The sequence below is a fragment of the Saimiri boliviensis genome, chromosome 14 (genome assembly GCF_048565385.1).
Source record: "Saimiri boliviensis isolate mSaiBol1 chromosome 14, mSaiBol1.pri, whole genome shotgun sequence".
Classification (NCBI taxonomy): domain Eukaryota; kingdom Metazoa; phylum Chordata; class Mammalia; order Primates; family Cebidae; genus Saimiri; species Saimiri boliviensis.
Genome location: NC_133462.1, coordinates 28,140,288 through 28,163,238, shown reverse-complemented (window position 1 = coordinate 28,163,238; position 22,951 = coordinate 28,140,288). Strand labels below are relative to the sequence as shown.

Genomic DNA, 22,951 nt, shown 5'->3' with positions numbered 1-22,951 from the left:
AACCCAGACTGTTGGGATCCTAAGGACTTCAGAGATAGCCTGGTGTTCACAGTGTTTAAAATGAGAAGATTAATGGGAAAACCCAAGCCCTCTCCTGTTGACAAAGCCTCTTAGTCCGAGGAAAGATGCTTTGTGTTCCTGCCATCCAGAGAGGGCTTTTCTGTCTGACTTTGCTCTCTGCAGTCCCTCTTCTAAAGTTCCAGAAATAAAATTATAGGTCCAAGTCTCCTTTCCCTTTCTCTGACTTAAGTCTTCAGCTGGAGACAAGTCCATGACAGCTCAGCAGGGTGAGCAGTGAGGGGCTGGCGTGGCTTAAGGGCAGGAAGAGGAGGAGTCCGTGTTCATGGGGATCTGCATTCCACGTGCATGGGGTCCCTTGTGCATTCCTGGGCTCCTCGTGCATTTTCTCCTGTAATCACCATGTGCCCCTGCAGGATAGGCCAGTGGATTGTGAGGGAGAGGTTAAGTGTTAAACTCAGAGTTGAGGCCCAAACCCAGATTTTCTGTTGTCAAAGTGGGGGGCTACACTGGCCCTCTTGGTCTCTTTTCCCACTGGGTCATGGCTTCCAAACTGAGAAGATGCAACATTGTTTCCTGCAGTTGATTGTGATATTTTCCATATGACAGTAAAGGAAGGGAGCAGGGGACCGGGATCAACGCAGGTGCTGGTGTTGGGGTCCTCCTGGAGCACTGAGACACCCAGGGCATTTGTGAAGCAGTGTGAAAGCAGCAATGAACGCAGGTCACAGGCCAGCAGGCAGACTTAGGGGTCACATCACACTCCCTGACTGATCTTAGCCTGTGTTTCTTCATTTCTAAGATGGGTGATCATCTCTGCCTTACAGGTTGATGGCATGCCAGGTAACATGTACCAAGAATCAGCCTCCATGCTCAGTGTGTAGTGAGGAAGGCAACTGACTCACTATGTTGGTGACAACTCCCCTTCAGTCTTTAACTTAACTCAAAACAAGATGTCACATATATGCCTAGTATCTTCCCCAAGTTCTCATACTGACTGTTTTGTGTCATTCTTTGGGGAAATACGGATGTGAGTTGTTGTTGTTGTTTTTTGAGGCGGAATTTTGCCCTTGTGACCCAGGCTGGAGTGCAACGGCATGATCTTGGCTCACTGCAACCTCCACCTCCTGGGTTCAAGCAATTCTGCCTCTGCCTCCCGAATAGCTGGATTACAGGTGTGCGCTACCATGCTTCACTAATTCTGTGTTTTTAGTAGAGATGAGGTTTCACCATGTTGGTCAGGCCAGTCTCAAACTCCTGACCTCAAGTGATCCACCTCAGCCTCCTAAAGTGATGGGATTACAGGTGTGAGCCACCATGCCCGACTACAGATGTGAGTTTTCTTTGTTTTTGTTTTTGTTTTTGTTTTTTTTTTTGAGACGGAGTTTCGCTCTTGTTACCCAGGCTGGAGTGCAATGGCGCGAACTCGGCTCACCGCAACCTCCGCCTCCTGGGTTCAGGCAATTCTCCTGCCTCAGCCTCCTGAGTAGCTGGGATTACAGGCATGCGCCACCACACCCAGCTAGTTTTTTATATTTTTAGTAGAGACGGGGTTTCACCATGTTGACCAGGATGGTCTCGATCTCTCGACCTCGTGATCCACCCGCCTCCGCCTCCCAAAGTGCTGGGATTACAGGCTTGAGCCACCGCGCCCGGCTCAGATGTGAGTTTTAACAAAATCACAGCATCATGTCCAGCCCAAAGCCATTCTAAAACTAACCCATTCTGGAGCACGTGGCTCTTATTTCTTCTAATACCTTCAAATGAAGGTGTTAGAAACAGGTAGTCTTTAGATTCTTCTTGGGAGTGTCCACCTTGGTGTGCACCCTTGGGAGCCTCCCTTTAGTGCACAGCTGGTGGTTTCACCCAATTCCCAGATTGGTGTTCAGCCCTTCATAGGACACAGCTGTATCAATCCACAGTTTAGGTTAGCTGAAGCTCTTTGGCTTCAGATTCAGTGTCTTACAAGACTGACCTGCCAATTTTAAACTGTTGTGCCAAGAGAATTTAATTTTCATTCTTTAACTTTTCAACTGAAGTATAACATATAATGAAAAGTGCACATGTGAGTCACTAGATACACTTTTACAAACTGAACACAACGTCATGACCCTAATCAAGGAATAAAATGTTATAGGTCAGACGCGGTGGCTCATGCCTGTAATCTCAGCACTTTGGGAGGCCGAGATGGGCAGATTGCTTGAAGACAGGAGTTTGAGACCAGCCTGGCCAACATGGCAAAACACTGTCTTTACAAATAGTACAAAAATTAGCCAGGTGTGGTAGACTGTGCTTGTAATCCCAGCTACTTGGGGAGGCTGAGGCATGAGAATCACTTGAACCTGGGAGGCAGAGGTTGCAGTGAGCCAAGATCACACCACTGCACTCCAGCCTGGGCAACAGAGCAAGACTTCATCTCACTAAAAAAAAAGAAAGAAACAAAAGTTACTAGCACCTCTGAACCCCTCTCATACTCGCTTTCTTCACTGCCCTCCAGAGGTAATCACCTTCTTGACAATACGGATTCGTTTTTCCTGCTTTGGTGCTTTAAATAAATGGGCTTATATAGTATGTATTATCTCCCTGCTTTCATTCAGCATTGTTTGTGAGATTTACCCATATTGTTGCGCATACCAGTAGTTAATCTATCTTCACTGCTGCATAGCATTCTGTTTATAGAGTTTCTATTTGGGTGTTTTTAAAAACTGCCTCTTTTTCTTTCATGCTCTCTTATTACTGTCTTATGACCCAATTTGGGTATATTGAAAGCTAGAGGCAGTTTCTGATATCCTCTAGGAGAGAGAATTTCCTTTTTCTTTAGTGGCTGGTGAATTGGAATTATCAAGATACACACACACACACACACACACACACACGCGTATGTATGTATAGTACACATATTATTACTATGGTGAGATGGAGCATGCGAGACAGATACAGAGATAGGATGAGTTCCCCCCCACTCTTTTATTCCTCTCCCTGTCTCTCTTTAACTCAACAGTTTTTCTGTCTTAGTCTCCCTACTTGTGGGTGTTTTGCATTCCACATACATTGAGGGTGAAGGGCAACTTCTGGTTGTGTTGAGAGAAGAGATTGGCAAAATTGTCAAAAGCAAAATGAAACAATTTCAGCATTCTATAAATTGACCAGGGACATACAACAATCCGAGAAGTGTTTATGCCTGTAAGTGCTGAACTTCAGGTGAGAACAGTGACACTATGGCATCTGGCCTGAAGGTATTCCCATACCCTCTCCCGTATGTTTTGGAAAGAGGTTCTGACAAGGCTACAGGCAGGGCTGTTAGAGTGGTAATAACCATGCCTGTGGCCTTGTAGGTGAGAGTAACAGTGTTGGCAGTGGGCAAATGGGGAGGGACAGCGGCTCTCTTTTAGCCAAAAATTGGGGCCATTGCTGGGGCAAGATAGAAAAAGTATTTGAAGAAATAAGGGGCAAAAACATACTTGAGTAGAAACTCATCCAGGAATCCCAGCAAACCCTAAATAGCATAAATACAAAGAGATCTTGACCTAGAGACATCATAGTCAAAATGTAGAAAGTCAAAGAAAAAGAGAAAATCTTGAAAGTAACAAGAGAAAAGCAACTCAGCACTACTAGGGGAACGTAAATAGGCTGAACAGCTGATTCTGACTCGAGACAATAGAAGCCAAAATGGAGTTGAATGATGTTCAGAGTATCCAGAGAAGAAAACTGCCAACCCAGAATCCTATACCCAGCAAAAACCATCCTTCAAAAATGAAAGCAAAAAAGACATTGTCAGGTAAACAAGACTGAAGGGATTCATTGCTTGCAGACCTTCCAGTCCTTCAGCCTGAAAGGAAATGACACATTGGCAGCTTAAGTCTATGAGAAGAAATAAAAGGCACTGGAAATGGTAAATGTGTGGATGAATTGGAAAGACTTAATTAGTTGCAGTCTGGAAGCCAACCAAAGGCATAGAATGATCTGTTGGGTGTATAACATCTATAGATAAAATATATGTGGTATTAGTACAAAAGATGGGGAGTGAAATGGAGCTGTATTAGAGCAAAATTTCTGTTTCTTAGTGGAATCAAGTTAGCATCAATCTTATATAGATTGCGATTAAGATGCTTACTGTAATCCCTAGAGCAGCTATTAAAAAAATCTTTAAAATTTAGTTTTTTAAAAAAATCTGATCATCAGAAGAATTAAACTTGTGCACTAAAAAATATGTAACACAAAAGGAGGCGGTTCCTTTATTCACAGAGAAATAAAGAAACAAAGAGGACATGTAGAAAACAACAAAATGGCAGATACCCATCCAGCCATGTCAATAATGCAGTAAATGTCAAGGATCTAAATACCCCAATCAAAAGGCAAGGACCATCAGATAGTGTAGAGAAGCAAGATTCAGCTTAATTATATGTTTATAAGTGACAGCCCTAAGATTCAAGGAATAATAGAAATGGATGGAAAAGAGATATTGGTAACCATTGGAAAGCGCTGGAGTAACTATTAATAAGAGATAAAAGACACTTTAAGACAAAAAATATTACTAGAACCAAACTGCCTTTATTTATTTATTTATTTATTTATTTATTTATTTATTTATTTATTTATTAAAGATGGGGTTTCACCATGATGGCCAGGCTGGTCTTGAACTCCTGACCTCAGGTGATCCACCCACCTCGGCCTTCCAAAGTGCTAGGATTACAGGCATGAGCCACCATGCCCAGCTATTTATTTATTTAGTTTTTAGAGAGAGTCTCACTCTTTCATCCAGGCTGGAGTGCAGTGACGCCATCTTGGCTCACTGCAACCTCCACCTCCTGGTCTGGAGCAATTCTCCTGTCTCAGCTTCCTGAGTAGCTAGGACTACAGGTGCCTGCCGCTACATGCAACTGATTTTTTGTAATTTTAGTAGAGATGGGATTTCACCATGTTTCGTGTTGGCCAGGCTGATCTTGAGCTCCTGACCTCAGATGATCTGCTTTTCTTGACCTCCCAAAGTACTGTGATCTGTGCTGGGCTGCAACATTTTGTGTGATAACTTCAGGAAGACATAACAGTCATAAATATGTATGTACCTAACAGCTGAGCCCCAAAATACCTGAGACAAAGTTTCATTCTTGTTGCCCAGGCTGGAGTGTGGTGGCATGGTCTCAGCTCGCTGCAGCCTTCACCTCCTAGGTTCAAGCATTTCTCCTGCCTCAGTCTCCCGAGTAGCTGGGGTTACAGGCACCCGCCACCATGCCTGGCTAATTTTTGTATTTTTAGTAGAGACAGGGTTTTGCCCTGTTGACCAGGCTGGTTACTGTCTCCTGACCTCAAGTGATCTGCCCGCCTCAGCCTCTCAGAGTGCTGGGATTACAGCCATTGCACTCAAGCTTGGTTTTTCATTTGGTTGGAGGAGCATGGTACTTGGGAAAAGTGCAGCTCTTCTCCAGAGGTCCTGCACCTGAAGTGTAAGGACTAAGGGTCCCTCAGTCACCTTGGGCCTGCATGGGGTGAGGGAATGAGGACTCTGTGAATGGCCACACCTCACTGAGAATGTGTTTGTGCGTGACTTTTCTGAGGTGTCAGTTCTCCCTGACTTGTCAGTGGTCCTGGACTAGACCTTCTGTGTGCCAGGCACTGTGCTGGCCTCTGGTGGAGAGGTAATCAGGACAGGATCTGATTCATCCAGCTGTTTCTTGGAAGACCACGTCGTGAAGGAAAGTGCAGAGGTCTTGGAAAGAAGGACTTGCCATTCACGGTGTGGCCCACTGTCTCTCCATATCCTGATTTTACCTGGGAGGAGACTGGTCTGTGGCTTCCGTGGTCCATGGATTGGGCAGACTTCAACATAGCCTAGATGGATGTCTGGCAAATGTCCTCCCATTAGTGGTGTGTGGCATTCAGGCAGCTCTGTGTCTTCTTCTTCTCTCCCCACCTCCCCTTATACCATGAGTGGCTTGTCTGCTCTGGGATGGAGAAGCACCTGGATCAAAGTGCTGCCCCATGGTCTGGACAGTACAGGCTGGGATGTGTGTTCTTTGGCCACTTTGGGCTCAAAGTAGCATCTGTGCTGTTAGATCTGATCTTGGATTTAGTATTTTTGGCCTTTAGCTCTTTGGTCAAGCACTTGTGGCCAGTGACAGACTGTAAAACGCACTGGAAATGCAAGTCTGTTTACGAGGCCCGCAAAGCCAGTTGAAGTTGTTGATGCTGCTGTCCTTGGTGACAATTAGAATCATTGCCCTTGTCTGTCTTTTTAGACTTTGGCAGTCACAAAGGGGACAGTGGGGGTGACACATTTGTGTCACCTCCCTGCCTAGGAAATGCACTGGCTGATTATTTGATATGTATTTATTTTTATTTTTTTTTTATTTTTTTAAAGCCTACAGCACCCTGTATTCCCAGGAGGTTTCCCATCCAAGTACTAACCAGGCCCGACCCTACTTAGCTTCCGAGATCAGACGAGATTGGGTGCATTCAGGGTGATGTGGCCGTAGACGATCATTTGCTATTAAGACAGGTTAGGCTACCCACTGCGGTGAGCATGAGTGCCCATCATTAAAACGCATGCAAGCCTTCCAAAAGCAAAACAAATCAGAAAGTCATGTGATATTGCTTCCTGTCCTAGACATCCAGCCACCCAGTTATCCAGAATGTGGGATTGTGTGGACGGCTGTGTTTTGTTCTGTGACAAAATGGGGCCACCTGGAAAAAAGGTGTGCTTAATGTTTCCAAGATGACTCTGAGGGTCGTGGATAGAGCCCTTGCTGTTTGGGCAGATGCTTTTTGCAGGGAAGGGAGGGGAGGGTGAAGTCAGCGCTGGAATTGTGGCCCCCAAGGAGGTCCCACTGGTGAGCATGAGGCTCTCCTGGTGTGCCTGACACGACGAGTTGTGATTCACACATGCACCTGTGAGTCAAACCCTGAGCTCATCACTGCCCAGGAGCCTTAGCACCCCCTCCCGAAGGGCCTTCATGCACCCCCAGCCCTTCCTGTTTTGGTGCTTTCCCACGTGAGACTGCTCTTGCCTCTTTGCCTCTTTTCCGGTTTTCTGGGGATGCATTCCCATAGTCAGTGTTCTCTGGGGTCCAGCTTCCCTCGGGGTGTTTTGGGATTTGCCGCTGGGGTATACTGGTGTGCCTCTTGAGTGGTGTGTGCCGGTGCTTCTCGCCTGTCAGACATCTCGCAGCCTCCAGTTTGGGGCTGGTGTGAGCACCATTGTTGTGCAGGTCCCTGCAGACGTCTCCAAGTGGGGACAGGTCAGCATTTCTCTTGGGAAACACTCAATTTGAACCGCAGGGTTACAGATTCTGTGAGCGGTTAGTGGTTTTAAAGAAACAACTGTGCTTTCCCCTCAAAATGGTCTGTGCTATTCACACTCACAGGCCTGGCAGTCCAGCATGCCATCTTCATTTGGTGTTCCCTGTCTTTATGGTTTTAGCGACTAGGTCCCCAGAGAGGTCTGGATCCAGGCCCTAACCTATGTGTGTGGCTGTGCCTTAAGCCCTTCCCCCTTGCCCCTCTGTGATGGAAGCACCAGGCCAGGCAGAAGAGCCCCTTGTGCTCGTCACATAGCGGATGCTGGGACGCACAGTCGCTGCTGCCACAGGACGCCTATCATCGTTGGCTGCCTGGATGTCTTCACAGTAGTGTGCAGAGCTGAGCCTCCACCCCTGCTCTCAGGACCATGCCTTGCCGCAGCTGTACCCGACCCGCCGGCCGGCTGTCTACAGGAATGCACGTCCTTGAGTGAGATGGATGATGGACGAATGTGGCCCAGCTGTCGACGTGAGGGCTCAGGAAAGGGCTGGGTTCTCACAGCCCAGGGACATGGTTTGTGGCCCTCACACTGGCCGCCTCCTACAGTCCTCCTGACAGGGATTGAACCCCTAAATCCCCCATCAGGCTGCCAGAGCTTTGGAAGTGCTGCAGAAGGCAGCTTTTTTCCTTCTGTGTGTCCACTGACCTGTCCCAGAGTCAGGGGTGAGGCGAGGGGCTCCGGGGCCGCGAATTCTGTTGGCAGCTCTCTGGAGCCCCCTCCCCCTGCTGCCCCAGCCCCTCCCCAGCACCTGTCGAGGGCTGGCTGCTGCCTTTGACTTGCTAATTCTGTCTGCTGCTGGGCAACTTCCAGAAGAGGCTGGGTGGCCCCAGGGAGCGCCTTCAGCTCCAACCAGAAATCCACAGCCTGTGGGCATTTCCTAGCTCTTGGGAGCTAAGAGGTACGTTCCCTTGGGAATCTGTTTCTGTGCTCCCTTCTCTGCTTTAGTCACCAACCCTCCAAACCTCAGTGGCCATCGTCCGTCTCCTAGTTCTCTATGTCACCCCTTTCCTGCAGGCTCCTCATCCCATTTCCCTTTATTTGGGACTCTGTCTAATCCCAGAAATCGCTGAAATGTGAGGGGTTCACCTGTACTTACAAGAATGATTAGATTATTTAGGGGCACCAGGATGACAGACTGCCCTATTTCTAACTCCCCAAGTACTCAGCTCACACAAGGGCCATAGCGTGAGCCAGCACCGTCAGGTCAAAGAGCATCGCTCCTAGTCTTCCTGAACTTCGAGCTTCTCCAAGGTGTTGCTAGCTCCCTGTTGCCTTTAGACGCCCTCCTCTGGTTACGGAGGGGACTTAGGATCCCTGACTTTGAAATGGGGGTTGTTTCTTGGACAGTGCAGGCTTTCTGGGGATGTCATTATCCTGCAGTGGCTCTGAGAGAAAACCAGAGGCCACACTCTATATGGATATCGAGGTAATCACCAGTAAATGCTTGGCCTTCTCTGTCCGAGCTCCTCTCACACATAATTTGAGCAGATTTGCAGATTAAGCAGACCCCTTCCTTTTTAAATGGCTTGCTTTCTGTTTTGCTGTTGTGGCTTCTGATGTCTCCTCCCAGCATGTATTCCTGCTGTTGCCTTATTTGTCACTCACTGACAGGCTCCTCTTCCTGTAACTGATGCCCCAGCTGCCGTAGCGGGTTATTTAAATATCCCATCTATCTGACCAGTGCTCTGCTTTGCCTGCTGAAACTGAGTTTAGTTATGTTGCTTTTCAGTCTGCAGCCAGTTTCCCTGCCATGCTGCGAGCAGTTGCACTGTAACCAACCTCGAGGTTACAGGTCTGCTTCTGAATGCTCCCTAGGCTGAGAGAGCCAGTCCTGTCCCTCATGGTCCCCTAACCTGGTGAAGGAGTGGAGTGAAGGGCAATAGGGCCAGGCCTTGGGGGTCTCTGTGTGCAGAACAGGTAGAAACAGGAGTGGATGCCCAGGAACTCGCAGGGGCATGTGTGATCCTGGGTGGGACAGGCAGGCATCACACCCAGGAGGGCGGTATTTTCCCAGTTAGCAGAATGTGCCCCGGGAAGAAAAGAAAAGCCTACCTGCTTAGAAGAGATCTTTTTGAGTTTTTTCTTCTCTTAAGATGAGCATATGAATTATAATTTGTAAGCCTGAGGGGGCAGCTGGTGGTATAAACAGCCCAGATCAGCCGTGTACCGAATCTCTCTGTGGCCTGGGACACTCCACCCCTCCTTTGTGAACACCTCTTGTCTCCTCTGTGAACTGAGGCTCCACCATAGTGTAAAGTCACAGTGCTGATGGGAAGAACCCCCAAGAGAGGAAGGCAGGGTAGTGCCTGAAGCCAGGCTGGATCAGCTGCCTTTGGAGACGCTGCGTTTTCTGTGGCTGAGGCTCAGGTGGATGCCCCCGTTCTCCCTGGAGGGTGGGAGACATGGGAGGAGACGGACCTCTGATAGGTGGAGAGATGGAAGACATACCACATGTTGCTTTGTGCCTCCTTTGCTTGGGACTGGTGCCATAGGACTGCGGATTTTTAGAGCTTGTATCTTTAAAGTAGTTGTGTTGTAATCAAATTGAAAAGTTTTGGGGGTTCGTGGGACTGAGACCTGGTGCCATGCAGAATTCCTTAAGGCAGGGCCCTGATAGCTTTCATACAACGGAGCGTTCTAAAGAGAGCCATCAGTCCAGCCTCTAGGAGACTTGGCGTGTCTGCAGGCAGTGTGGGAAGAGTGATCTGAGGGCACTTTCTAAGGGGACTGTGGCCCAGTAATCACAGTGCACTGGGTACAGCGCTCAGAGTCTGAAGGCACAGTGGTAGGAGCAGAGGCCGGAAAGGTGGGCTGGGCCAGGTTGTTGGGTGCAGGAAGGGTAGAACTTAGAGAGTTGGGACTGGGCCTTGGGTTCAGGACACCTTTCTGGAGAAGGGAGAGTTGATGCCCTGAGTCTGGGTGGAACCCAGGAACTCTCAGGCACTAGGACAGGAGAGAGGCGGCCAACTTGCTAGAAGGAAGATGACTAGTCCCGGAGAGCAGCAGTCTGGGGGCACTGGGGCACAAGATTCAGGGTAGCGTCCTCATGCTGAGATCCTCCTGGGTGACCTGGCCAGCCATGTTCCCGTGTTTGAGCCACAGCCATAGGATGCCCAGGCTACTCCCTGGGTGACACCAGCTTTCTGTGACTTAGGCAAACATAGGGGCTGTACAGTTGCCACATAAGACCATGAAGATCTTAATGTGATCACATTTTGTTGGCTGACAATTAAATAGGTTTTATAAGCTATTATAGTGTATCTGTTTGGTGAATCCTATTAAACTTGGGTAGCAAAAAGAAAGTTACATGAGCCATGATGAGTCAGGAAGACAGGACTGGAAGCCCAGCCTCTGAACTACCGACAAGGCTGACAGATGGGAAATCCTCTTCCTGAAGCACTGGCACCTCCCCTTTTCCATCTCTGGGCCCCAGACAATGGTTGGGTTTGTGGGATATGTCTGTGGCCATTTACTGTGGTTAGAAAATTTGAAAATATTGGCCTGGCGCAGTTGCTCACACCTGTAATCTCTGCACTTTGGGAAGCCAAAGTGGACAGATCACATGAGGCGAGGAGTTGAAGACCAGCCTGAACAACATGTCGCAACCCCATTTGTACAAAAAAAATTAGCCGGGCATGGTGGCACACATCTGTAATTCTAGCTACTTGCGAGGCTGAGGCACAAGCATCACTTGAACCCGGGAGGCAGAGGTTGTAGTGAGTCGGGATCACGCTACTGCACTCCAGCCTGGGCGACAGAGTGAGACTCTGTCTCAAAAAATTAAAAAAATTTGAAAAAAAAGAAAACCGGGCGGCGTGGCTCACACCTGTAATCCCAGCTGCTTGGGAGGCTGAGGCAGGAGAATTGCTTCAACCCGGGAGGCAGAGGTTGTGGTGAGCCAGCCTGGGTGACAGGAAAACTCCATCTCAAAAAAAAAAAAAAGGAAAGGAGAAATTTCAGCCTAGACAGCATAGCAAAACCCTGTCTCTACTAAAAATACCAAAAAAATTGCAGGGAGTATTGGCACACACCTGAAGTCCCAGCTATTCGGGAGGCTAAGGTAGGAGAATCACCTGGGCCTCGGAAGTAGAGGCTGTAGTCACCTGAAATGGCACCACTGCATTCCAGGCTGGACAACCCGAGTTGAGACCTTATCTTGAAAAAAAGAAAATATTTATTAATTCATTTAAATATGACTATAATAGAGCTGTGGCATTAGCATAAATAACTTTTTATTAAAAATCTACTTTGTAAATCTCTTTAACACTCAGCTTACTAAGAAGGCAGCTGCTGGGTTCCCCTGGCTGCGTCTGCATCCATCCTCCTGCGATTCATTGTGAGGGTTTGAAGCCTGGTGAAGAAAATCCAACTAGCATGGAGAAGAGGTTAGAGAGTGGAGGAGCAGTTCTGCGAGCTTTTCAGATAATTGTGCATTGCTTCCTTTAATGAGAAACCAAAAACCCAGAGTGGCGGGCTGCTACTGGTGAGTTGGCCCTTAGACTCTGAAACCTCATCAGTGAGCTTTTTGTACGTGGTTACATTAAAATATGTGGGACTCTTTTGCACTTCAAACAGAAAAATCTTTTTCTGTTTGTTCGTTCGTTTGTTTAAGATGGAGTCTCTCTCTCGCCAGGCTGGAGTGCAGTGGCATGATCTTTGCCCACTGCAACCTCTGCCTCCCAAGTTCAAGTGATTTTCATGCCTCAACCTCCTGATTGGCTGGGATTACAGGTGCCTGCCACCACACCCAGCTAATTTTTGTATTTTTAGTAGAGACAAGGTTTCACCAGGTTGGCCAGGATGGTCTCAATCTCTTGACCTTGGGATCCACGCAACTCGGCCTCCCAAAGTGCTGGGATTACAGGCATAAGCCACCGCACCCAGCCAGAAAAGTCTGTTATTAAAATTAACATTAAATTTTGGAATAGTCTTAGATTCACAGAAAAGTTGCAAAGATCAGTCCTATAAACCCAATTCCAGTTTCCAAATCACTAACAGACTAGGGAACATTTGTCACAAGTAGTGAGCCAAGGTCTGTATATTGTTATCAACCAAGTTTTTACTTTATTCTGATTTCGTTGTTTTTTTCCAGCTGTCCTTTTTCTGTTGCAGCCTCTTACATTGTATTTAGTCCTTGCTTCTGCTTAGACTCCTGGACTGTGACACTTTCTTGGACTTTGTTTGTTTTGGGTGACCTTGTCAGTTTCGAGGAGCAGTGGTCAGGTGTTCCGTGGAACATCCTGCATTGGGATTTGTCAGATGCTTTTCTCACAGGCAGGTGATGGATTTAGGGGAGGATGACCACAGACGGTGAAGTGCCCTTCTTGTCACATCATACCAAAGGTACTTCTAGTCCTGACTGATGATCTGTCTGAGATGCCATTTGTCAGATTTTTCTACTGTAAAGTTACTCCCCCCACCTTTTCCATACTGTCCTCTTTGGAAGGAAGTTACTATGTACAGCCCACTCTTTTTAAATTTTTTTTTTTTTTTTGAGATGGAGTCTCACTCTGTCACCCAGGCTGGAATGCAGTGGTACCATCTCGACTCGCTGCAACCTCCGCCTCCTGAGTTCAAGCGATTCTCCTGACTCAGTGTCATAAGTAGCTGGGATTACAGGCAAGTGCCACCACGCTGGGCTAATTTTTGTATTTTTAGTAGAGACGGGCTTTCACCAAGTTGGCCAGGCTGGTCTCAAACTCCTGGCTTCCAGTGATCCACCCGCCTTGGCTCCTGAAGTGCTGGAATTCCAGGTATGAGCCACTGTGCCCCACCACAGCCTACTCTTGAAGGATGGGAGCTCATGCTCACCTCTTCAAAGGTGAACTGTCTGGATAAATTGGGATTCTTCTGCCTGGGAGTTTATCTTTTCTTCCCCTGAATGACCTTTTACTCATGTATGAGTTTATAATACCATTGAGCGTTGGAAAATAGTGGTTTACTGAGTTACAGAGCTGTTTCAGATACACATATCATCATTTAGTGTCACAAAATCAGATTTGTCAATGTCACCATTGATCCGTTGGGAAGCTGTTAAGCTCACAGCAAGTGGCAGATATTAAATTTTCTAAAATTCTGAGCGTTGATTATTGGAAGCTCGTACTTTATCACTGGTACAGACACCATCAGGTGCTTTCCACGAAACACTAGGCTTTGCACGAAGGGTCCCGCATGCCCTTCTCTTCATGGCGCTGTTCCACTGCAGTGTGCAACAGGAGGGCTTCATCCTGTCACACTTCGTCATGGGATACCTCAGAGACACTACTCAGAGGTTTAGGTTTAATTGCATTTCATGACTGCCCCCTGAAGTGAGTGGCGTCCCCTCCTGCAGATGAAGAAACCTGGCCTCATTGAGGTTTGGTGAATGGACCAGGTCCCCCAACACCTGCAGAGATGCACCCAGCCCCTCAGTGGTCCTCATGGGTGACCTGCGGCTGCTCTACGCAGAGCAGCTGGAGCAGGTCTGATTGGGGTGTGGGTGCACCTAGCTGATCAGGAGGACAGGTGGAACTGATGGGGCTCCAGCCACTTGTGATGCGGATGTTTAAAAGAGGGGCAGGACGTTTCCAGGCACAGCAGGCACTTTCCATTCATTGAGAAAGTGTGTGGTCGTCTGAGAAGCAGTGCATGTTTCTTGTTTGTGGCTTTCATGAACACAGGTGACTTCTCTCTCCCTGTGTTTTGGTGAGGAAGCTGGCATCTCTCCCGGGAGTTGCCTTTCACTTCATTTGCTGTAGGGAGTCCTTCCTCCACCCTGCTTGATGAGCTCTCACAGTGTTTCCTTCCTGGTGGAAGGTGGGCCTGGCATGGGTGCAGGGACCAGAGTCAGGAGGGAACACTGATGTTGGTGCTGCAGTCAGTGGCCAGGGTTTCCCCTCCTCTCTGTCCTTTACTCTCCACATCAGGCCCTCAGGAGAGGCTGAGGTGAGGGGATCGCTTGAGCCCAGGAAGTGGAGGCTGTAGTGAGTCTTGATTGTACCACTGCACTCCAGCCTGGGTTGCAGAGTGAGAACCTGTCTCAAAATAAAATAAAATATGAATGAGCGCGGTGGCTCATGCCTTTATCTCAAGCACTTTGGGAGGCCAAGGTGGGTGGATCACTTGAGGCCAGGAGTTCGAGACCAGCCTGGCCAACATGGTGAAAACCTGTCTCTACTAAAAATACAGAAATTAGCTGGGTGTCGTTGTGCATACCTGTAATCCCAGCTACTCGGGAGGCTGAGGCAGGAGAATCTCTTGAACCCTGGAGGTGGAGTTTGCAGTGAGCCAAGATTGCGCCACTGCACTCCAACCTGGGCAATAGAGACTGTCTCAAAATAAGGTAAAGATATTTGGTGACCTGAATTAGCAGCTGTCAGAACTGCCAGTCACATGGGGCCTACCGTCTCCAACCTCAAACCTCCTTTTTGGGGTTCCCCCAGGGTCCTGGCACAGTGAGGGGTCCACACAGGAGCTCAGGTGCTGTAGGAGCGCAGGTTGTCTGCAGGTCCCAGTGTGTGACCTTAGGAAGTCATGTGGGCCTTTCTCATGACCGTTCCCTGGACTGGGAACTGGGGGTGACAATGAAGTTGTGGAGAGGATTATGTGGAAAGGTGGATTTTGGTGGTTGGCCTAGGAATGGCCATCACGAAGGCCTAGCAGGTATTTACATGGTTTTCCAAACCTGAAAAGTTAGCTTTTCAGTTCTTCGATTCTAGTCCTTTCTAATGCATGTGTCTTCCTGTATTTCTAAGCAGAGCATGCTGGATTTGTTGTGGCCTCTCCAGTGGTGTCGGCTGCTGGTAAGGTCAGGCTGCAGTGGGTTCAGTGGGTGGGTAGAGGCTGCTGGCCCAATGAGCATGGTACCAGGATCTCCTAGGCTTGTATCTACCACCTGAGCCAAGCCACTCTGCATGCCCCCGAAACTGGCCCCTGTCACAGCAAGATCCTCTGGGCTCCCTGGCTGGGCCCTTTGACTTCAGGGGCTGTTGCATTCCTAAAAGGCATCCCGCCAGCACGGGCTGGCCGCCCCCTGGCTGTGCTGAAGCGGGGGGTGGGTGCTGCATGGGGTTCCTCTCCTCTAGCTGGGGACCTGAGACCACCCCTTTTTGTATTGGCGAAAGGAGAGTGGGTGGGGATGGGCCCACAGGTCTGGGCTAGCCACACAGGCTCCCTCTCTTTTTCCTGAGCTCTTGAGCCGACGCTGCGGCAGGGCTAACCATAATGGAGTCCCAGAGCAGTCGTTGGACTTGAAGTCTCCAGGAAGAAGGATGGCTGGGTTTCAAAAATCCCATCCCAGCTGCTCACCTCCACGGCCTCTGTGGCAGAGAAGCAGAATGTGTTCCGTCTTTCTGGGCCCCACAAAGCAGACTCTGGGCTTTTCTCTCACATCCCAGCCAAGAGGAGCTCAAGTTACGAGGCAGGAGGAGTGTGAGGGATGCTAAGAAGGGAGTTGGGGGAACCGCAGAGGGGCTGCGGCTAGTGAGAAGCAGGTGGGTTTCAGGTCATGGAGGGGGTGGCTCGGGAGGGCACCAGACAACCCTCAGGAGAGGCGGTTCTTCAGTTTTGGGGCAAAGCTTATGTCTGGACAACAGAGTGCCCTTCCTAATGAATTGAATGTCTCTGAGTGAACACTATCCCTTAGGAAAGGAAGGAGAACTGTGTGGGGTCCCTGTGAGCAGCCCCCACACCCAGGTTGCAGTGCATGCTCCTAGAACTGTATGTCAGCACACCCACTGCATGCGTCTGCCTCGCAAGGTACTGCCCGGACTGGCCTTGGCAACACAACAAGACCCACCTGTACAAAAATGAAAAATACAATGAGCCATGATTGTGCCACTGTGCTCCAGGCTAGGCAACAGAGTAAGAGACCCTGTCTCAATACCAACAATTGAAAAAACATTAGCCAAGCATGGTGGTGTGTGCCTGTGGTCCCAGCAGCTTGGGAGGCCGAGGTGGAAGGATCACTGGAGCCCAGGAGTTCCAGGCTACAGTGAACTATGATCACACCACAGCACTCCAGCCTGGGTGACGGAGTGAGACCCTGTCCCTAACAAAAGAAGTTGCTCAGTGGTAGGACTAATTTGGGGAACCGATGACAACTGTGTCCTTTTTTTCCGTCATCGGACTGCCCAAGGAAGTGCTTTCTGGCTTGACTCACTTTACTCCAGGTGGTGTCTAAAGCTGAGGTGCCTCCGGGCCTGCAGAGTGTCTCCTCCTCTTCCCTGGGGCCCTCTTCACCCCATGTCATTGTTGGGCAGCTCTGCTCTCCCACCTGACCTTCCTAGAACTGTTCTCATCCCAAGTCTACACCTGCCCGGGGGCATCTGTGCAGGCTGCTGCTGTTTCCTCTGTTGTTGGGGGAGCTTTAAGGCTCAGCGGGTAGTTACTTGGGTAAACTCTCTTTTTCCCCCTTCTCTTTCCCTGCTTTGTCCCAGGATAGTGTCTAGGGGCGGTCTGAGGGAGGAAGTGGAGTTACAGTGATATGGGTTAGCTCCCCAGGGGCCAGGCTGGGCTGTCGGCTCCATTAGCTTAGTGGTTTAAAGCAGCAAGGTATTGACGTTTTTCAGTCTGTCGGTTCTGCTGGTTGGTTGGTCCCACCCAGCTGGGCACTGCTGCTGGGGCTCTGTGGTCTTCACAGTCCCACATCAGCTGGGCTGAGTGTCCCCAGTGGCTTCATCACTTACATGTGATGGCCAAAACAGCTGGGAGTGGCTGGACCAGTCTCCATGCCTGTCTCCATCTCCCTGTAGTGTGGGCTAGCATGGGCGTCCAACCCCATGGTAGTTTGGCGCAGTCGAACCTCACCTCTTCTAGAGCAAGCTTTCTGAGGGCCAGGCAGAAGCCACAAGGCTTCTGTGACCTCACCCAAAAGTCTTATCAGATCGCTACATCTGCATTCTGTATTTTGGGAATTGAGCCATAAAACCAGCACAGGTCCAGTACTACAGGGGCTATGAATAGACCCAGCCAGAGCCTCCGGCCTCCTCAGGACCACAGAGATGGGCAGGTGGGCCTTGCAGAGTCTAGTCCAGTGTACAGGGTTTTGTCAGCCATGAGTATTAGGGCTCCTTCTTCATGTCCACAAAAGCTCTGGGACTCAAGGAATAGGAGTTTGGCTTCCAGGGTGTGTTGCTTTACAAAGACATATGATGACACACAATTCAGAAATCCTTGTGAGTTTCCCATTCCTCCAGCAGCACAGCATCTGTGTGCACGAGGGAAGCAGTTGTCCACCGTGCAAGGGGGTTAATCAGTCCCCAGGCGGCACTGGTCCATCCTGAACTCAAAGTCCCCACCCTGGAAACTCCACCAAGGCAAGAGCAGGAGGTGGGCACTCCGCAGCCTTGCCAGGCCCCGAGCAGACCCAGTCTTTGCCCTTGGGGGTTGTGAATGTTCAGATGTCACGTTTCGGGACCTGTTGACTGAGATTGTCTGCTCTGTACTGGGCTCCCACACACTCATCAGAAAGCTTTCAGGTAAGGCAGATGTTTCAAGTTGACTTGTTGCTGTTGCTTCCATCTGGGAGCTGCAAGGCCAAGGCAGGGCAGCCTGTTTGCTGCCCTTATCTTCCCAGTGTTGGGGACCCCGGGAAGTACTTGCCTCTAAGGCCCTATAATCTGAAAGAAAAGCACTTCTGCACACTCCTAGCCCCCTGGAGGTTGCATCCTGTCACCGCATCCATCTGGCCTCAGGAGGTCATGGTGTTGCTGCTGTGTGGGTTTTTGGGGCTGCTAAATGTGAGCAGCTGGCTCTGAAGAGGCAGCATGTGATCTGACAGCAGGCCGCTCCCACCCCACCAAATGACAGCCCTGGGGCAGCTCCCGGCCAACAACTCTGTCTCCTTCTCCGAGGTGAGAATGAGACCTGGTGAGGGGGACCAGGCTGGGGTCTGTGCTGGGGCGCTCTCCATCCTAGGGGCCTGCGGGGTAGCTGTCAGTGCTTTCAGGAAGGTCACTGTTCCTGAGGCCCAAGCTGAGCACTTCCAGGTCAGCAAGTCCGCTTGATCCCCTTGTACCCAGCCCTGCCATCTAAGATGCCTGATCCTCCGCAGCACCGAAGTCTCACCTCAGGCAGCCCTGAGAGGTGGCGGGACAGGGATTCCTCTCCCCTGCCATGCAGGAGCCGTGGAGAGGGAAGTGTCACTTGCAAGAGGTAAAACCAAGTGAGACCCAGCTGTCTTCTGACTCACTGGGTGAGGGCTCTCTCTACAGCCTGACTTGCCTGCCAGTGTTTCAAGTCCAAGGCTGGGCAGTGGTGGCCAGTGAGCTCCAGGCCACTTCCAGCTAAAGGAGTATGCTCTGGGAGTGTGTGGGCTCGGAGTGCAGCACCCACACACAGCAGGTTCAGCCAGCCTCTCCCCCATCCCCAGCCATGATGGGCTTAGGAGGAGATTCCTGGCTCTGAGGACACAGGGACTTGCCCCCTTCTCTGGGGCTGTGGTGTCACCCCAGGGCTAGACACCTCTTTGCCCTTTGTTCATTTGGCCACCCTGGGAACACCCTGTCCCTGTTTGGGAGCTGAAGCTGTGCTGTGGATTGGGGCCATAGGTCCCTGGCTGCTGTGCTAGTGCCACACCCCCTGAAGGAGGTCGTGATGGCCCCCAGCTCAGGGTTCGGGATCCTGCTTGTCAGACAGGTGCTGACATGTCACCCTGCAAGGTGAGGAGGATTGGGGGTGTTGTGCAGGGAGCCAGAAGCACTTAGAAGGGCTTGCTAGGCTGACAGTGGGTGGGCCAGTCACCGGGCTGGGGGCAGCTGAGAGACCCACCAGCCAGCCCTTCTTGGGAAGCGAGGGGGTTTCTGCTCAGATCTGTACTCTGCTGAGGGGAACCCTGAGTTCTGCCATGACCTTCATCTTGGGGAAGCGGGACAGGGGCGGCTTCCTGAAGCGTGTTGGAGGGATGTTCTGCAAACGGAACAGTATATGTGGAAGCATGGCAGGTCGTGGCTGTGGGCCAGGTCCCAGGAGGGCAGAGGATGTGAACTGCTTGGTTCATGTCGGGTAGGGCTTAGTGAGCCCAAGATGAGTGTTTGCACAAGGGACAAGTGGACTGGTAGGGCTGGTGCTGGATCTAGCAGAGCCCTTATCCCACCTTTGCACACAGCCAGCAGCCCACCCTGCTAGGCCTGGAAGAGGAGAGGAGGAAAGGTTCTAGTGGGAAACGGTTGTCTGGCTGGAGAAGGCATTGCTGGGCCCTGCCTCCTCCAGTCAGCCTGGAGGAGGATTACTTGTCCCGAGGCCTCATTGGGCCACAGGTCATGGTCATCCCCAACTTCCCTAGTGTGTGCAAGACTTGGGGGATCTTGCTGAAATGCAGACTTTGATCAAGCAGGCCTGGGGCAAGGAGGAGATGCTGCATTTATACAAGCTCTGGAGAAGCTGCTCTGATGTGGCAGTGACAGCGGTGGTCTGACATTCACAGGTCCAGCCCCGAGCACAACTATGGCCTCGCCCACCAGCGGCCCCTCCTGTCTTGTTTTTGTGTCTGTCCATCCTGGTAGACTGAACCCTAAGGACAGAACCTAATTTTATTCAGAGGTTCCTCCCACTGCCTGCTGCAGCACCTTTTTTTTAACCTTTTTTTTAAAATATAGACATGGGGTTTCACTGTGTTGGCCAGGATGGTCTCAATCTTCTGACTTTGTAATCCACCCACCTCTGCCTCCCAAAGTGCTGGGATTACAGGTGTGAACCACCACACGTGGCCAGCACCTGCTTTTTAAATGAGCTCTCAGCAAATGTGAGTGAGGAATGAATGAATGAGTGAGGGAGAGGGGGATGAAGTGTGCCTTTCCTGCATACCAGGCAGGGCTGTTCAGAGAAGCACAAAGGTCCCAGCCTCCAAGGACAGCTCCTTCCCGGCACGGGCTGAGGGGACACTAAATATTAACCACGTACTGGCCACTGGTTGGTGAGCAGCTGAAAGCCATAACCTTGTACTGTGGAAGTGGGATCGTGTCTCGATTGAAGTTTATAATCCCAGCCTCTCCTCCAGGAAACTCTACGGAAGTTCCTGGCAGGTAACAGAATTTCTGTGCTTGTGAGGTCAGGGCTGGTGCCAGTGTTGGGGTGGGGGTGGGGGTGAGACCATTTACGCTAATAACAGCCTGGCCTGTTTCCAGGCATTTTTGTAGGTCATGTAAAATCTCTTGATCACTATGTTTTACTTTAAATCTTCTCAAGATGGTCAGGACAGGCTTAAGGGATTTGCCCTGAAATACAACATCGCTTCCATATAAACTTGGTGCCCGGACGGCCGCTGTGGAGTGAATGATAGATGCTGTCCCTGGGCCACGATGCCAGCCCTCCCAGCATGTTGGGCTAGATTGCCACTGCTTTTGTTTACTTTAGACAGTTTTTATAATTAAATTATTTCCCTAAAATAATGCCTGTGATCATTTTGAGCCACATGCTCTTTTTCCTGAATTAAAAAACTCTCTCTTAAAAAGTATTGAGACGCTCTCCTTTAAAAAGTCAGCTTAACAAAGTTTTTCGTTCTAGAAACTTAGAGGGGCCAGCGGCCCCCTGTGTGCAGTGTGTGTAGAGGTGACTGGCGCCTGTGGTGCAGCAACAGCCCCTTGTGGGCCAGCACCACACAGGAAGTGCCTGCAGTTCCACAGCCCTGGGGTGAGCCTGGCGCCTCCATTTTCTGACAGCACCTGAACCCTTACCTCCCTTCTCAAAATGAAGGCTGCGTGTCACAAACCGGTTGGAACTGGCCGTTGCCATGGTTTTCATGTTGGAAGGCACAGTTAAAGGGTCACGTGACCAAGGAGGGAAATGCCTTTGTCACATGACTTTTTGGTGGCCTGATTAGCATACAGGAAGTTCACTCCCTGCTGGCTGCTGGGATGCTGAGGATCATTGATGGGTGGTGACATCATCTCTTGGATGAGTTATTGATTACTCGCAGGCCAAGATGGGGCCAGGGAGCAGTGTGGTCAGAGCAGCCCTCTCAGGCAGCTTCAGCTGCTAGGTGTTCTGGACTCTTCGTCTGCCCTCTTCCCTTAGGCAGATTTGAATTTTGTTAGACATCTCACCTCTGGAAGAAGCACACACCCTCAATAAGATGATAAGAAGTGTTAAGTCCCTTATAGCGTGTCTGTCATTTCATTTTGGCTCATGCTGGCCCAGGAACTGTATCTGTAACTCTATACAAGGCGCTGCCTTGGCCCCCTGCTCCCAGTTCACTTTGGGTGGAGGCCAGCAGCTGCAGTTCTGTGCTGGAGCCTCGGGACCGCCTGCCTCTGAGGTGCTTAGTGTGTGTGCGTGTCCAGGGAGCCTGGAATTAGAGCCCTGAGGTCACCTTGAAAGTCGATCTTGGGTGGCACGGGGCCAGCAGCAAGGGAGACATGCAGGCGGGGTTTGCTAAGACCTGAGTGAGGTACCCTGGGTTACTTTAGAAACAAACTACCAGATTCTGGACTTAGAATGTGGCTGATAACCCCTTGCCTGGGGGATTGTATATTTCAAAATGGCACCTTTCTGTCCACGCCCAGGTCTCTGGTGAGAAGTTGGCTGGATCAGGGATAGGACCAGCATTCAGGTACAGCGGCCACGTGGCTCTGGTGGGTGGAATTAGGAGGGACCAGAGGAGAGAGCAAATAAAGCGGTTCCGGAGTCTGGCATCTGGAGTCCAGGGTAGCGTTGGTCAAGCCTCAGCCTCTGGTGCTCTGTGTCCGCCCTTTGCTGAGGACGTAGCTCACTTGGGTGTGGAGGGGACCTCAGAGGTCCTGAAGGCTGCTAGAGCAGAGTCAGGTTCTTCATCCTTGAGACTCTCCTTAACCCTGCTGGGGTCTGATTATCAACTAGACCCTGGCAGAGCCAGAACTGGGACAACTTTTGAGCTGTGGCTCCCAGTTAACTTTGTCCGAGTTTGTTCTCTGGGTCACAGTGCCACCTAGAGGACGTGTTCTGTCCTTGGCTGGTTTTCCTGCTGTCTAAAAACGGACCGGATTCACTCTGATGAAAGTATAATGGGCCAGGTTCGGTGACTCATGCCTGTAATCCCAGCACTTTGGGAGGCCGAGGCGGGCAGATCACGAGGTCAGGGTTCAAGACCAGCCTGGTCAGTATGGCAAAATGCTGTCTCTACTAAAAATAAAAAAATTAGCTGGGCATGGTGGCACGCTCCTGTAGTCCCAGATACTCAGGTGTCTGAGGCAGAAGAATCGCTTGAACCGGGGAGGCAGAGGTTGCAGTGGGCCAAGATTGCACCACTGCACTCCAGCCTGGGCAACAGAGCAAGACTCCATCTCCAAAAAAAAAAAAAAAAAAAGTACAATGAACTCAGATCTTCAGGGACAGTTTGCCTTGTGCTGTCAGCAAATGGAGGTACTTAACTGGGAACAAAGTACTGTCTCTGGGACTTGGGTTGGGCCAGTAACACCACAGCAGGTCATCAGCCTTGTGCCTTCAGTAGTGTCAGATATACACATACATCCTAGAGGATCGTTCACAGGAAGAGGAAAATCAGACTGATGTGTTCCTACCTGGGTCACATGACGTGGGGGTGCTGTGAGCACTTAGCTCGGAGCCTGTCCCGCAGTAAGCACAGAATGGATATTCACTGTTAACCGGTTCTGATGAATAACAGCAGCTCATCAGCCACACTCTTAGATATTCATGACTGTATTTTGACAAAATAACAAAAAT

The 22,951-nt window shown here is 50.1% G+C and overlaps 1 protein-coding gene and 1 pseudogene across 15 annotated transcripts in view; one reads left to right on the top strand and one right to left on the bottom strand.

Annotated features, from left to right (window-relative positions):
• The window catches only part of GATAD2A (GATA zinc finger domain containing 2A), a 125,653-nt gene that overhangs the window by 84,502 nt on the left and 18,200 nt on the right, over positions 1 to 22,951 (top strand). The gene's annotated exons all lie outside the window — the stretch shown is intronic.
• LOC120362932 (5S ribosomal RNA) lies at positions 6,375 to 6,493 on the bottom strand (annotated as a pseudogene).